The following is a 15,119-nucleotide window of genomic DNA, read 5'->3' as shown; positions in this document are numbered from 1 at the left end:
TTTCCTTCTTCTTTTCTAGTTTAAGATATCTGGTTATTAACAGACCCTATGACTTATTAACTATGATACCTATAAAGTTCCTATGCTTGATAATTTTTTTGTATACATACTTCTTGGCATGTTTCTCATCCCCACCTATAATTTGATTGAGATTTGGTTAAACCATAAAATCAAACTGTTGGGTTTGTACTCATTTTACTTGGGGTGCTACCCAGCTTCATTTGGTACCATTCCCTTGTTACAAATCAGACAAAATAAATTCCTTGTTAATCTTTGTTAATTGGACTCAACCACCAAGCAACTTATTTAGATGGCAAAACCACAAAAGATTAGACAGCAATCTAGAGTCTCTAGTATGTCAAATGTAGACAGGGCGTTCCTTCTTCTATAGGAGAAAAAAAATACACAGAGAAGCTAGTTTGCAGATATAGCCTTTCACAGATATAGAGCATAGAAAAAAGCTAAGAAATAGATGAAATATTTGAGAGCTTACCTCACTTTTACAGACCTTGCAAGAAAGGTACATTAGTTAAGCTAAATTCTCATCCTGTCTAGTTACAGATTTCAGTCAATAGACTTTCGTGTTTCAAATCTAATACTAGTTGTTAGGGGCCACCCAATAATCAGCTTTTCATATGTGGATGTCAAATAGAATTGGCCTATCACCAGGTAATTAAATTTGTGCCAATCTATTCTATTTAACATCAATATATATGAGTATTTGAAGCACAAAAGACTATTGGCTACAATCTAAAATTTGTAAACTTGATAGGTATCTGTAATGTCAGTAAACTGATGCAGTCTTCAGAATAATTCTTAATATTACCCTGGGTCTATTCTGACCCATCAATTTCCCTTCTAAGAATAGTAGACATTTAGATAATTTAATTAAAAAAGGAAACAAATTCTAAGCTTCGATTTACACTTAAAAATAACCACTAAATGAATAATTTAGAGTGCTTTCTTCTTGATTTCACACTTTACATGAGGCTCGAAAAGTAAACAGAATTTTACAAGTAATGGTACAGAAAATTACAACAGGACTGAGGCCATAGAACTCATCACTCAACAAGTTCATAATTTGGACAGGTGGTGGTTCAAAATTGAGGTTTATCAAAGTGGAACATGTGCTGATTTAGGACTTAGGAACAGAATGCTGTATTTACAATGCTACAGACCACTGTTGTATCGCAACCATTAAATTATCTGGGAGGCAAATATAAAAATCATAAAATTATGTAATTTGACTAATATCCACATATCTGGTTGTGTGGCCTTTGCAAATTGAAAATGGTACCAGTTCTCGTGGTTTAATTTGGTCATTTTTGGCTCTTGTCTTAGAAGTAATTACAAGCTTAGAGCATTATTGTTCTCTTAGTAACTGCCCATGTTACAACTCCCAAATATGTGCTCTTCAGAGTCTTAAATTCTGCTGTGCAGTCGCTGCTCCAACAAATGATCTAATCAAATCTTCCAACAAAATGAACAAGAAAATTTGTCATCAAGAGTTTGGAATAACTCCTTCAGAAGCTCTTCAAGACATGACCATGACACATCAAACAGTGATGTAGATCTTGACTGATCATATCCCTAGATAATTATGGTCTATCCCGTAGCCTAGGTTAGAGAAAGACCAAAAGGAATCCTGAGAACTGAAAGTGATATAATCCCCAGTACTTGTGTTAAACAGTACTGGGACCAGGTGCACTTTCCTGTCCCTGTGTTAAATAATATCGGGGCAGAACAAAAATAACTACGTGCTTGCTCCAGGATTTACTCGCTTCCAAGAAGATAAGCCTGTGAACCAACTTAACAGCCTACTTATCAAAACTAGCAATTTATTTGTCAACTCTCTTCAAGATCCTTATCTTGTTGTGCCCATCAATCCAAAGTTATATCATAAACTCTGCCCAATCCTGATGAAGTTATCCACCTATAGGATTCAGCTTGAAATTTCCTAAAGTAGTTGGCTCTACAACCCTGTAAATACTCTTCCATAATTTCCCCATTTTGAGAAGCTATTGGTTTTTTTTTTTTTTTTTCCAAGTTGATATTCTCCTTCACTGCTGTAGGTCTAACAAACTTAGTCTTGGTCGATCAATGGTCTTCTCTAGTAGTCTACTGGGGAGTAGAGAGTTGACACTACTAAACTTTTTGTCAAACTTCATTTTTCCTACTCCAAGTTGCAAAACATGCCTTTGTCCTCAGAATATCTTATCTGACTGGTTTTCTATAAATTAAATAATTATACTTTAAGATTCCTCAGATGCTTATAGATTTTCATCCCCACTTCTGGGGATCCTCAGCTCTATGGCTCATCTCTCGGGTATGAACAGTACAGTGGAATGCAGGTAAATCTTGGGGATGATAGAAGAATGTGAAAATGATTCATTGCCTTACTCCTCTGCCAAACCTATGAAGTTCTATTTTGTTGAATTATCTTTATATGCAAACATATAGGTGTATTCCCTGATTATATAACAAAGAGAAATCCACCCACCACTTTTATTCTTATATACACAGCATGCTTTGTTTTCTAGGAGTCAGTCACTCTATGCTCCTCCAACAATTTCATAGTCTTGGATTCTCAGTCCAAACACCTGATGGTCTTTCTCTTCTAAGATTCGTTCTCATCTTTGCTAAAGCAAGTGTCTCTTGGTTCTAAATTTTTCTGAGTTTTGGTTTTTAGTCTTCTCCATCAACTTTCCATGACATAGTATGGGAGAGCATGAAATGTTTGGCCTGCTAGTGGTTCCTTTCTTGTGTATTTACAAACTCTCCTGAAGCCCAAATTGTCCACATTTATTCAATTGAGTCAAATTTATCTCCAGAAAATTTATAATAAGGAACATTTGCACATGATAATGTTCTTCTCCCCTCGTATGACTGCTTCACAGCCTTAGGGCTTGAGTCTGTGGAGCTGTTGAGCTAATGAGGGCCAATTAACTATATAACACTATTATCAACTACAACAAAGTACTTTTGTGTCTCTTAAAAATACCATGAACTGACCTCATTTTAATTTATCTAGACAAGACCTTTCAGTGCCCAGCTCCTTACTTCTAGGCATGGAGGAGGAGGAAGAGGGAAGGGAGAGGTAGGTCTCTGCTCTCTTTGAGCGTTTCTGCTAAGCCCACATAGGTCTATTGTTGCAAGACAAGGTCTATTGTTGATCTACTATTGATAATCTGCTACTTACAAGCACAGTCACATATCTAACTCTTAACAAGAAAAAATGTGGCTCCCCTTTGTTGAGAGAGGCAACTCTGAGAATAATTTGCTAGGCTCTTCTATCAGGGCAGCAGTTTTCACTGAGAAGTAACTGGTGTATAAACAGCTCAATGCACACTGTTAAACTTACTCTCTTTGCTCATTATATTTAACATAATTTTAATTATATATTTATTTGGGACATTATTCAATGCATCTCTCACCTCTAGAATATATTTTCCCCAATATCAGGAACCATGTTTGTACATAGAAGATGCTCTCTTAGTGTGTAATTGGTGCCCTTTTGTTAGGACATAGAAAGCCCTCAGTAAGGCCTTAAACAAGTGATTAAAAGAAACCTTCCAAGTAGGAAGGAAACCAGTCGCCTGCAGGCAGTGTCTCTTAAATTATGCTTGTTTTCACAAACATGCTGTGCAATGAGAAAAATAAGTAGCATGAGGTAAATTTTAAAATGTTACATAGTTTATACTACATTTCAGTCTACTCTTTTTGTTTTTAAAAGCCCTGCACTGCCTTTTATGAAATGGTGATGACATTGCTTGGAAAGTTTAAATTGGCAACACTATCTCAGTTACCCAACTTCATTTTATTTTAATAATTTTCTTCTTCGTGAACTCTGAAAGTCTGGGAACTGCTCATCTAAGGCATGTCAAAGTATAATTTTCAAAAAATTAAAATCATGACTCACACAAATATATAGTGTACAGATGTCAAAGATTTCTTGAGAGAATTTTGAGAGAATTTCTCAAAAAGAGAGAATCAGCAGGATGGTAAATCTTTTTCAAAGGAGAATATGAGAGATTGGAAGAGAGTTACCTAAAGAAAGAAAGCTGAAATAAAATTGCTAATTTATATACAGGGCAATAAAGCTGTAACCTTTAGGGGTTATCTCTTCTATAGCACAAAAATCATTTAAATCTCTACCAGAAAAAAGTGATTTGCACCTTTTCAACCTTCTCCAAGTTAACATGCAACTTTATAGAATCTGGGCCTTGATCACTAGTAAATAGTACATCAAAATCACCTTCCCTTGATCGGCAGATGACTCAGACCGGCTTGTTAGGTAGTCTCTAGTACGAGTTTGGAAGGTCACACAGTATTTTTCTGCCTTATTTCCAAGTTTTGCATAATTTTATTAAGAGGAATCTACCTCTAATATTTGGATAGCAGTACATATATACATATATACACACATGTGTAATATAGATCTATAGATTTATAGACGAGACTAAAAATAGATAAACCTAAAATTAATAGTTTTCATAACTTGGAAATAGTATTATGGGTATACTAGTTGGCAAAGTTTGCCCTAAGAAAATACTCACAACAACGGAAATTTAGTGTCTCACAGTTCTGGAGGTTAGAAGTCCATGATCAAGGTGTTGGCAGGTCCATATTCCCTCTGAAGTCCCCAGAGAAGTGTTCCTTTTTCCTCCTACTTTCTGTGGTTGCAGATAACCCTTGGCATTCCTTGTCATGTAGCTTTATCACTGCAATCTCTGCCTTCCTCACACGGCTGTCTTTAATTATCTTTCTTACTTTTTTAAAAGTTATTTCTTAGTGGTCGCTCTAGGGCTTATCATATATATGTTAACTTCTGATAAGTTAACATATTATTTAATTAGTATAATTAGATTTATACTAATTTAATTGCAGTGCAATATAGAAGTGTTCTTTTTCTAAATTCATTAATTTATTTTTTATGGTGACACTGGTTAATGAAATCCAATAAGTTTCAGCTGTTTACATTTTAATGGTAAGACATATATATTTACATTGTGTGAATGTTATTCTTATATAGGTCTATTCTCTCTTGTTTTTTTTTGTAGTATTATTGTTATGCATGTAACATGTACATGTATTGAATCCAACAATACATTATTATATATAATAAATTATGTCTATTATATATATAATAAAATTATGTCTATTAAAGAAGCTGAGAGAAGAAAGGGAAGAATATAAAATTTGTTATATTAATCTTATTTACCATTTTCACTTCACTTGTTCACTTGTGGGTTTGTTACCACCTGGTATCTCTTTTTTAGTCCACTATAGCCTTGCTCCCACTCACATTCTTTGTGCTCTATTTTTATTGACAAATATATTGTATTATAGGTCTAATAATACAATTTTGTACATATATTCTTACAGCTGCTTTTAAATCAGTTCATAGAAGACAGGAGGTGAAATATGCACTTATACTGTCTTTTATAATCGCACAATTACCCTTACCGGTGCTCTTTGTTTTTTATGTGGATTTGAATTACCGTCGGGTCACAGGTAGTTTCTGTTGCCTGCTTTTCCTTCCTCAAAGGAACTTTCCTGTTCCTTTGAGTGCCTCATAATTTTTTCCTAAAATTGGACATTTAAGTAATTTATTGTAGCAACACTAGATACTGATTCCCCAACCCCTCTCTGGAGCTTGTTTTGTTGTTGTTATTGCTGTTTGCTTGCTTATTTGTTTAATGACTTACACAATTTTTGTGAATTTTGTTTCCTTCAGTGTGAAACATCTGATGTTGCTCCTCAGAAGGAACAGTTTTGGGCATGCACATAGTAACTCTGGAAAAACAGTTTCAGCAGCACTCTCTGACTGTCTCTTTCTCTGTTCTCTCTGTTAAGCTGTCTGCCTCCTTTGGCATCACATCAAGTTCAAAGGCTCCATTAATTGCTGACCGATTGCTCTATTACTTATTGACTGATCGCTCTATTGTTTTTGACAATGCCCTAGGGCACAAATTATTCTATAGTCTGATCTAATTGAATTTGGGCCCCTTTTCAGGAATACTTTTGGAGGACAGTTTTTGAAGTTTGTTCTGGCCCCAGGAGGGCTCTTCTTAACAGATCTGTCTCTTTTGCTGGTCTCTCTGGTAAATTATCTGGCCTCTGGCTTTGGCTGCTGCTCTCACAGATGTACCAACTTCCTCTTAATTGCTGTCCACCAAAATCTCCATATTTTACGAGAGCACCCTTAGTCTCAAACTTCCCCACATTGTGTTTCAAATAAAATCATATCCTTTAAGAAAAGCTTTGTAAATGTCTGTTCTTATGGATTACCTCTCTGCTTAGAAAAATAATCTCTGAGCCAATGCTGGGCTCTGGGCAAAAGTGGTAGCCTCTGCTCTTCTCAGTTTGCCTCTCTCGGCATGAAACTTCTACCCCAGTAGCGAGTTGGAGTGAAAGTAAATAGGGCCCCAGGATTCTCAGCCAGCCACGCTGGGGTAGAACCTCCTCTCTATGAGTGGAGACTAGATGAAGGAAGGACACTTCTGATCTCTCAGCCATATTTACCAGGAAGTTATTCTCTGCAACTTAGAACAAGAAGGTATGAGGAATGCTGGCAGCCCATCCCTCCATGTGGATCCTGCATCTCTTGACTGGGAGTTTAGGAAAGAGGGAATTCCATCTTCTTGGCCATACCCAACCGGCATGGAGTTTCAATCAAGCTGTGCTTGGGGGTGGGAGTGAAAGAATGGGTCATGGATCAAGTGCTAAGAAGAATCTACTATTCTTACCAAGATTTAGTAGATTTTCTTGAATAAATGTTTCTTTATTTGTTACATGCCCTTAGCACAAGTTTCAGAGACTTGAATTTTTTTAAAATAATTCCCACCAGTTCACACTTGTTTGGTTGGAGAGTAGATCCACAGAACTCACTGCTGCCATTCCTGATACATGCTCTTCATAATTATCTAATCATTTCTTTTCAGTTGTAAACATGAACTCACACATGGTCGTTGTTAAAATGAGGAAACATAAATTTTTTACTAATGTCAAGTTTTTGTGACATTTTGCATTAGAAATATTTAAAGTGGACAAGATGACATTTCAGGCTTACTTTTTTTCTCACTCCATATGGGAAAGCACCAATATTTAATAGAAAAATGTTAGAAAAAAGTTTCAGAAGATTCTATATGTTTATAGTATCACAAAAATGTTTGAAAATCTATGTTCAAAATCAAAACCAGACATCTGTTTGAAGGCAGTTGAAAGATCTAGGTGCAAAACTAAATTTGCCTGTGTGAGTCAACCCAACCACAAGAGCTGATCCAATTATAATCTCCCTCTTAATATTCTTTAACACTAGTAACAGCCAAGTCATTTCATTAAGAATCCACATCAGAATAGAAGGTCATAGTTAAAAATGAGTATATTGCCCATGCCATCCATCAATTCATTTAACGCATTAGAAGTGGTCTCAATTTCAGAAAACTAGAAAAATCTCATGTTAGAGATTTTGTACTCAAATGTGAGAGTAGAGAAGTAATGCTTTCCTATTTACATTTACATTTATTTGTATTCCCTGTGATGTGCTAAGTGATTGTCAGTTTACAAAATGTGGCACCTATAAATATGTTTTAATTACTCATTTAGTTCAATTATTTAGTCAACAAATACTTATTGAGAAAATACTAACTCAGGCTGTTCTAAATTCTGGGAATAGAGCAATGTATGAGACAGGCGAGTTTCCTGTTCTCTTGGAGTTTATAATTATCACCTTAAAATAAACATATAAATGTAGAAATGTGTCATGTATTGTACTGGATGCTAAAGTGCACCATTCAGATACTCATACCAGAACCAAGGCACTGAAGTATTTGCTGCTGAAATCTTATAGCCACATCTCTCCTCTGGAATTGCCCTCTATCAAAGGTACCCACCTCATCCAAAGTTACAAAATCATTGGCCTAGGGCAGCCTATATCCAATGTCTGGTAAATATAAAGTATGGAGACCCGTTACCCCAGCATCAATTTGTGGATAACTCTGAAGAGCTGTCTCAGCTCCAGAGATCCCCAAAGGGTCATCTGCGACTTCTGTTACAATTTAATCACAGTAGAATTTCTATCTCTACGTAGTTCTTCTTCCTGGCATGCGAGGCTCTTTATCTTTGGAGTAACGAAATCTGAAGAGTTGGATCTGAATGTACGGGAAGAGGGCCATTTAGGCTGATAATTTGTGCAAAAAGCTACATGGCTCAGCATACTTGAATTTTTACCAAAAGGACATAAAACTACAAATAATGATGACACACTACATACTGTTGCCAGCTTTTATCCCATGTATATGTCTCCAAAGCTTTGAAAGATAGAAAGATTTGGTCAAGGCCCTTCTCCTCCCTGTAAATTCCTAAGGGATGTATACACCCAGGAGACAGAGCCAAACAAAACAAAGCATCAATTTCTTGTCAGCAAGACTGGTTTCTAAAACCCCAATGTAGAGAGCTCTGGCTACCTGGTCTTGCTTCTCTATGGCCTTAACCTCCAAACCCAAATCTCATGTTATAACAATTTCTTGTAAGCCACATGGAACAGAAACTAAAAAAGTGAACTCTAAAGTGCATACGAAAGAAGAGCTCTGGTGAACAGATCTTGTCATGTGGGAGTCACCCTATGGAAAAAGGAAGCTGATACCAGTGTGTAAACAGGCCTCATTCCAATAGTCTACCTACTAATTTGGAAGCAGGAGCAGAACAGGAAAAGCACATGCATGGGACCTTGAAATGCACACTAACTGCAGTTTACCAATGCACATGACCCAATCAGAGTCCTTGAATCTAAGTATCCAGATTAATAACCCCTCTACTTGAGAAAAATAAAGAAACAGAAGTAAAAGAGAAGAGTAGAAGGTTAAGTATCTGACCTCTCCTAGACGACACATCTCACATACTGTATCCATTGTCTCTATAAATATAATTTAGTCTATTAGATCTACTGGTTTTATTTTTGGCTCAGAAAATAAATGTCCATATTTCTGTCTTCTCTTCTCAAGCACATTACAAAATCCTAAAGAGAAAGAACTGTCTTCTGCTTCCTTTGTGCTCTCCCCAGTGCTGGGGATGTGAAAGGAATAAATAAAATTCTCTAGATCAGAGGTCCCCAACCTCCAGGCTGCAGACTGGTATAGGTCTGTGGCCTGTTAGGAACTGGGTGAGATGAGTGGCAGGCGAGCAAGCGAAGCTTTATTTGTATTTGCAGCCGCTTCCCAGCTATAGCATCACTGCCTCAGCTCCACCTCAGATCATCAGGCATTAGATTCTTACAGAAGCACCAGTCCTCGGTGCCAAAAATATTGGGGACCACTTCTCTGGATAATAATAATGATAGCAATTGTAATCATTGATAGCTTTCAATATGCTAGATATTGTTTTAAGTGCTTTACACAAATTAACTAATTTAATTACCACAACAATTCTATAAGATATATACTGTTAATATTCCCATCTTACAGATAAAGAATGAGACTCGGCAAGTTCCAGCAACTTTCCTGAACTCACACAGCTTGAAAGTGGCAGAACCAGAATTTGAATATTTATCCTATACCATATAAAAATGTGAAATATTAATAGAGGAAGAGAGGATGACAGGAGAGGCATCCAACAACATGGGAAGTATACCAGTCAGAGTTCAATAAGAGGAGCAAAACCGGTAGCTGATATACACATACATATTAAGAGATTTTTTTAAAACAATGAATCAACTTATGCAATAATGGAGGCTGGCTAAGCAAATGTGAAGTCAGTAGGAGAGGCAGGCAGGAGAAAAAGATTCTGAGCAGGTTTGGAGATCACAGACACAGTTCAAAGTTTCTTGTCCTTGGGTGGAATTCAGGAAGGAAGAAGGGGGAGCAGGGAGAACAATTACAGACTCAAAAGCTCTTTCTAGCCACTTCTTTGGATAAGTCCTAAGCCCTCTTTTAAAGCCCTTCCAACTGATTAAGTTAGGTGCACCTAGAATCATTTTCATTTTGACTAATTTAAGGTCAACTGATTAGGGACTTTAATTACATCTGCACGATCCTTTCAGAGCAGAACCTAGATTAATGTTTCAGTGAATAACTGGAATAAGGTGTGTGTAAGCTACAAAATTGCAGTCCTTCAGCTGTCCTAAGAGAATATCTCTTATAGCCCATCCCAACCAGAAACATACTAGAAAGGGAATTCTGTAGATTGTTTTTCATTCTAGCCAAGTCGACACATCCTAAAGTCATCAAGGGAGCCAAGAGGATTCTACAAGGCATAAGGCAGGGACTAGATGGTGGGACAGCCAAGACAATCCCAAGGGCAAGAACACAGAAGAGATGAAACATTCATGGCTTCTTTTAAAAGATAATTAAAGGGGCAGTACAATCATAAAACCCTAATGGACACTCCATTGCAAAATGACAATGGCTAATGTTCAGTGTTTACAGGAGGAGGAAGAGCCCTGCCAGGGTTGCAAGGTACCTACAGTGTTGGGCACATAGGAAGCCCACAAGGCCAAAGAACAGGGAGGAGGTGATGGAGTAAGTCCCAGGTGGAAGGAAGGGGATGAGACAGACCAGGAGCTGAGTGTTTCTGAAAATGTCAGTATGAATTACTGAATGACCTAGCAGATACAATCAATTCTCATTATTTTTGGTAGTTATGTTCTATAAAGTCTCTGTAAATACTAAATTAGCAAATACTTAAACCATTGCTCCTAGGGGAAATAGAGTTAAGTTCCTATAAGCCTCTGATCATAACATTTTCATCAGCTGATCAATATATAACCTTATTTTATGTGTGTTTTTGTTTAAAGACACCTTATTTAACATATATTGTTGATTTATTAACATTGAACTCATGGCCAATAGCACTATAACTTACACCTGAACAAATCTTATATAACACACATATTTTCTCCATAAGGAACATCCCAGCCTTCTTGTACTTAGAAACACTATTATACTTGTGAGCCATATTAAATAGTAAAATCACCAATGAAAAGCATAAAAATGCAAAAGAACATGACACTAAATAGACCTAGAAAAGGACACTTGTTTACAATATGATAACACAAGAAGGCAGAGCATCACCTTTATTGACCTAAGATGGGATGTGTACATCAGAGAACACCCATTTTCATGATTCTATTCATGTCTACCAATGATCATGAAAACACCACAAATATAAATTTGGTCTTACAAATAAATATTAGTGAGCAGGTGATTTCACAAATATGGAATCTGTGAACAATGAAGATTGACTGTACTTATGAAGATTCACCTTTAGACTAATGTTAATAGTTAAAGAGTCCCAGCACCTGACACTGTTTATGACTCCATCTAAGACATATTTGTGATTAAGTCTATAGAATGCCAAATAAGAGACAAAAACTGAGCAAGCAATCTATTATCCATGCTTTTCTGGATTCAGGGCATCCTGACCTTGAAGCTCCTTGGCATAAATTCTGCTATCTAGTCTATTTGCGGTTTTCATTTAACCACAGATGCTGCTCTGCTATTGAGTTTGAGGCTGTGGTTCTTGACCTCTTATTTGTTTATTCTATCTGCCTATGGTATCTCCACTGTGGTTAAACATGTAACAAGTGCTTAGTTTATCCTGCTCTTATTAACTCTTGCTACAAGAGAAGTAAAAAGAAATAACCATCTGCAACTCTGCACCTGTGCAGAAACAGATAACTCATAAAAAACATTCTTAGGCTGCCAGGTCTCACTCTAAATGTATTGATACTAATCTCAAATTTGCCCCTAGTGCTAACTAGCAATTTTAATTTTTCTAACCCTTTTCTGTTGTCTTCTCCTAGACAACTATATCATACCTTTATTTTTGCCTTAGTTTGCTTGGGGTGACATAGCAAATACCATAGATTTGGTGGATTAAACAACAGAAACATTTCTTACAGTTCTGAAGGCTGGGAAGTCCAAAATTAGGTTACCTACGATGGTCAGGTTCTGGTGAGAGCTCTCTTCCTGAGTTCCAGATGGCCATCTTCTCCCTTTGTCTTCATGCAATGAGAAGAGAAAGAGAGCAAGCTCTCTAGTGTCTCTTACAGGAATACTAATTCCATCATGAGGGCCACAACCTCATGTCCTCATGTAAATCTAATTACCTCCCGAAGGCCATATCTCCAAATGCCAACGCATTGGGTATTAGGACTTTAACACATGACAGAGGACACAATTCAGCCTGTAGCAAACTCTCCTTTGAAACCTCAGATTCAGCCGGTTTGGACTGACATAGAGCTTTGCTTGTGACTAGAGTTCATTCTGATTGAAACTAGACTGAACTACAACACCATGCTTTTTATTCTTAGTTTCTGTTGATAAACCTGCTTTCTATGTTGCTGAAAAATTATAATTAATCTGAATAAAATTCCTATAACCTCCCAACATAACATCTACCCATCCTTTTTTAATCTGAACTCATATTCCTGCTCTCCTTCTCATTAATGTAAATGAACTATCTGTGCTTTGATCCAAAGCCAGTCCTCCTCCCTCCTACCCTGGTGCCCTGGACCTCATCCCTTCTCATCTACTCAGGGACCTCATTCTACCAATTGCCCCTCTTGCTCTTCCATCATCAAAATTTTCCTCTCTACTAGATAAGTCCTTCCACATAATAACGTACTTCTATTTCTCCCAAAAAACAACTGCTTGGCCCTACATTTCCCTCTAGTCACCATTCATTCCTAGTTTGTCTCTCTTTTTTTTTTTTTTTCCCAAAACTCTTTGAGTTGATTGTATTTACTATCCTTCATTTCCTCTCCCTTCATTCTAAATTGTTTCCACTCTAGAGAAGTTTCCATCTCCACCACTCAGCCAAAATAGCTCCTACCAATCATATCAACAACTCCCAAGTAGCTAATGTTCAGTCCTCAACTTATTTGGGTCACTTGATGCTATTTACACTTTATTCTGAAAGCATTTTTCTCACTTGGCCTCTGGATCCTCCTCCTCATTCACTGCTCTAGGTCTCATTTATTGTTCCTGCTTACTGCTCTGATCTCTAAATAGTAGAATATCTTATATCTCAATCCTAGTCCTTCTCCTTCTTACATCCACCCCTTCCTTATCTCATATCATTTTATCTTACCTTATGTTAAATGCCTTTTTTATGGAGATGAGTCTCCCAAATTTGCACCTATAGTCTGAATCTCTCCCCTCAACTCCAGACTCATATATCCAACTGCCTACATGTGATCTTCACTTTATTTCTAATGACATCTTGAAGTCCAAATATGAAACCTATTTCTCTTCTTTCCCACCTCAATAAATTTCAACCAATCTATCATCTAATCCCAGTTCAAAATGTTTTATGAACATTTGTTCATAAAAACAATGTCCTTTTTACTATGTCCACTGCTATATTTGTACTCTAAAACACCATTCCCTTTTAGATTATTGCATTGCCTCCGTACAGGTCTCACTGCTGCTGTCTTTCACTCCCGAGGGTCTACACTCAACACACCTAGGACCAGCATCATGACTGTGCTCAGTTTTATGATCTGTCACCATCTTGAAATATTCAATAACTTTTGAAAAATGGCCATGTAGTTTCATTTTACACTGAGTTCTATAAATTATGTAGTCAGTCCTGAATACATCCAATTAGGCTTATTTATAAGACAGATTGTATCACTTCTCTGTTCATGACACTACAAAGGCTTCCCCTCTCATTCAGAGTAAAAGGTAAAGCCCTACAGTGGCCTCAAGGGACCCACATGACACCCCTTTCCACCCCACTCTCACATCTCTGATTACATATTCTATCACTTTGCCTTTTATACACTCCCTGATATTCCTCAAACATGCTCAGAGTATTTTCATTCTTAGGGCCCTTGCATAGCTGTCTCTTCTGACTGCTACACTCTTACATGAACTTAGCATGACTTGTTCTCATGAGTTTTTCAAGCCACATTATAATTGAAGCCTTCTATAATCACTCTAAATAAAGTAGAAACCCACATCCACTCCTCCACATGCTGGCACTCTCTACCTACTTTATCTTGTTTTATTTTTTACTTATCACAAGCTAACATCATGTTTCCTTAATTATTTATATATAGTCTGTCTGCCTCCTCTTGACAAAGCCTGTCTCCTTGACCTAACTTTAATCAGCCTGCTCTGAGTTCTTTGCTTGACTAGACCCAATCTTGGACTTCTTTCTCTGTCTTTGTAGACTAGTTTAAGAAAACTTTCTGCTAAATCAGTTTAGCTAAAATCACTCACTTCTGATATTTTATTACCCTGGCCTGCCCTCAATAAGTATTCTGTTGAGTCAGTCTAGTAAGAATCCCTTTTACTCCTAATGTTTTCTCTTAGTAATTTCCCATCTACTGATTTCCACCCTGTTTCTTGGATATAAACCCCCATTTGTAGCCCCCCTTGCATAAAGCATGCCTTATCATTTTTAACAAGTGTCATGAATAATTTTTCTTTAACACCCTCATCTAAAATGTAAGCTCCCCAAAGTTAGGGATTTTTTGTTATTCATTGCAATATTACTATCACCTGGAATACTGCATGCCACATAATATTTGTTAAATGAATGAATAAATGAGTACCTTATGTTGAGAGGCAGCCATCATCGCTTCCATGCCCATACTGTATATGTGCTGCAGGTAAGCGAATGTAGGCGAAGCTGATGCTACTCTTCAGGAATCATGAGATGATTTCAAAGAGAAGTATTCTAAATAAGCAAAAAAGTGGCCCTAATCGACTTGAAGTCATAACCATTCATTTGACAATTTGGCTTATATTTCTTTGAGAGCCCATGTGCTGCTGCCTCATGGAAATCTCTACTCTTCCACTGCTGTTTAGCATTCTTATATGTCAAGATGTGATTTTTTTCAATTCTAAGTGTCTCCTTGTGGATAGCAAATTCTTCCTTGTAACTTATTAGAAAGAAGAGCATATTACCTTGGGCCAGGAAGGAAGAATCAATATAAAATGGTTAGTTGGCTGTAAAGAGCTCAGGACTTTTCTATTCAGAAAGACATAGACAGATTACGGTTCCAAACTTTCAAAGGAAAGGCCGGAAATGTTTATCAGGAATCTGCTTGTGCGGATATGTTAAAGATCTCTGCAGTGGATGTAGTTGATGCTCTGCTCCAACTTACTTGC

The sequence above is a fragment of the Pteropus vampyrus genome, unplaced genomic scaffold, assembly GCF_000151845.1.
Source record: "Pteropus vampyrus isolate Shadow unplaced genomic scaffold, Pvam_2.0 Scaffold1, whole genome shotgun sequence".
Lineage (NCBI taxonomy): Eukaryota > Metazoa > Chordata > Mammalia > Chiroptera > Pteropodidae > Pteropus > Pteropus vampyrus.
Note: the sequence above shows the minus strand (reverse complement) of the source record.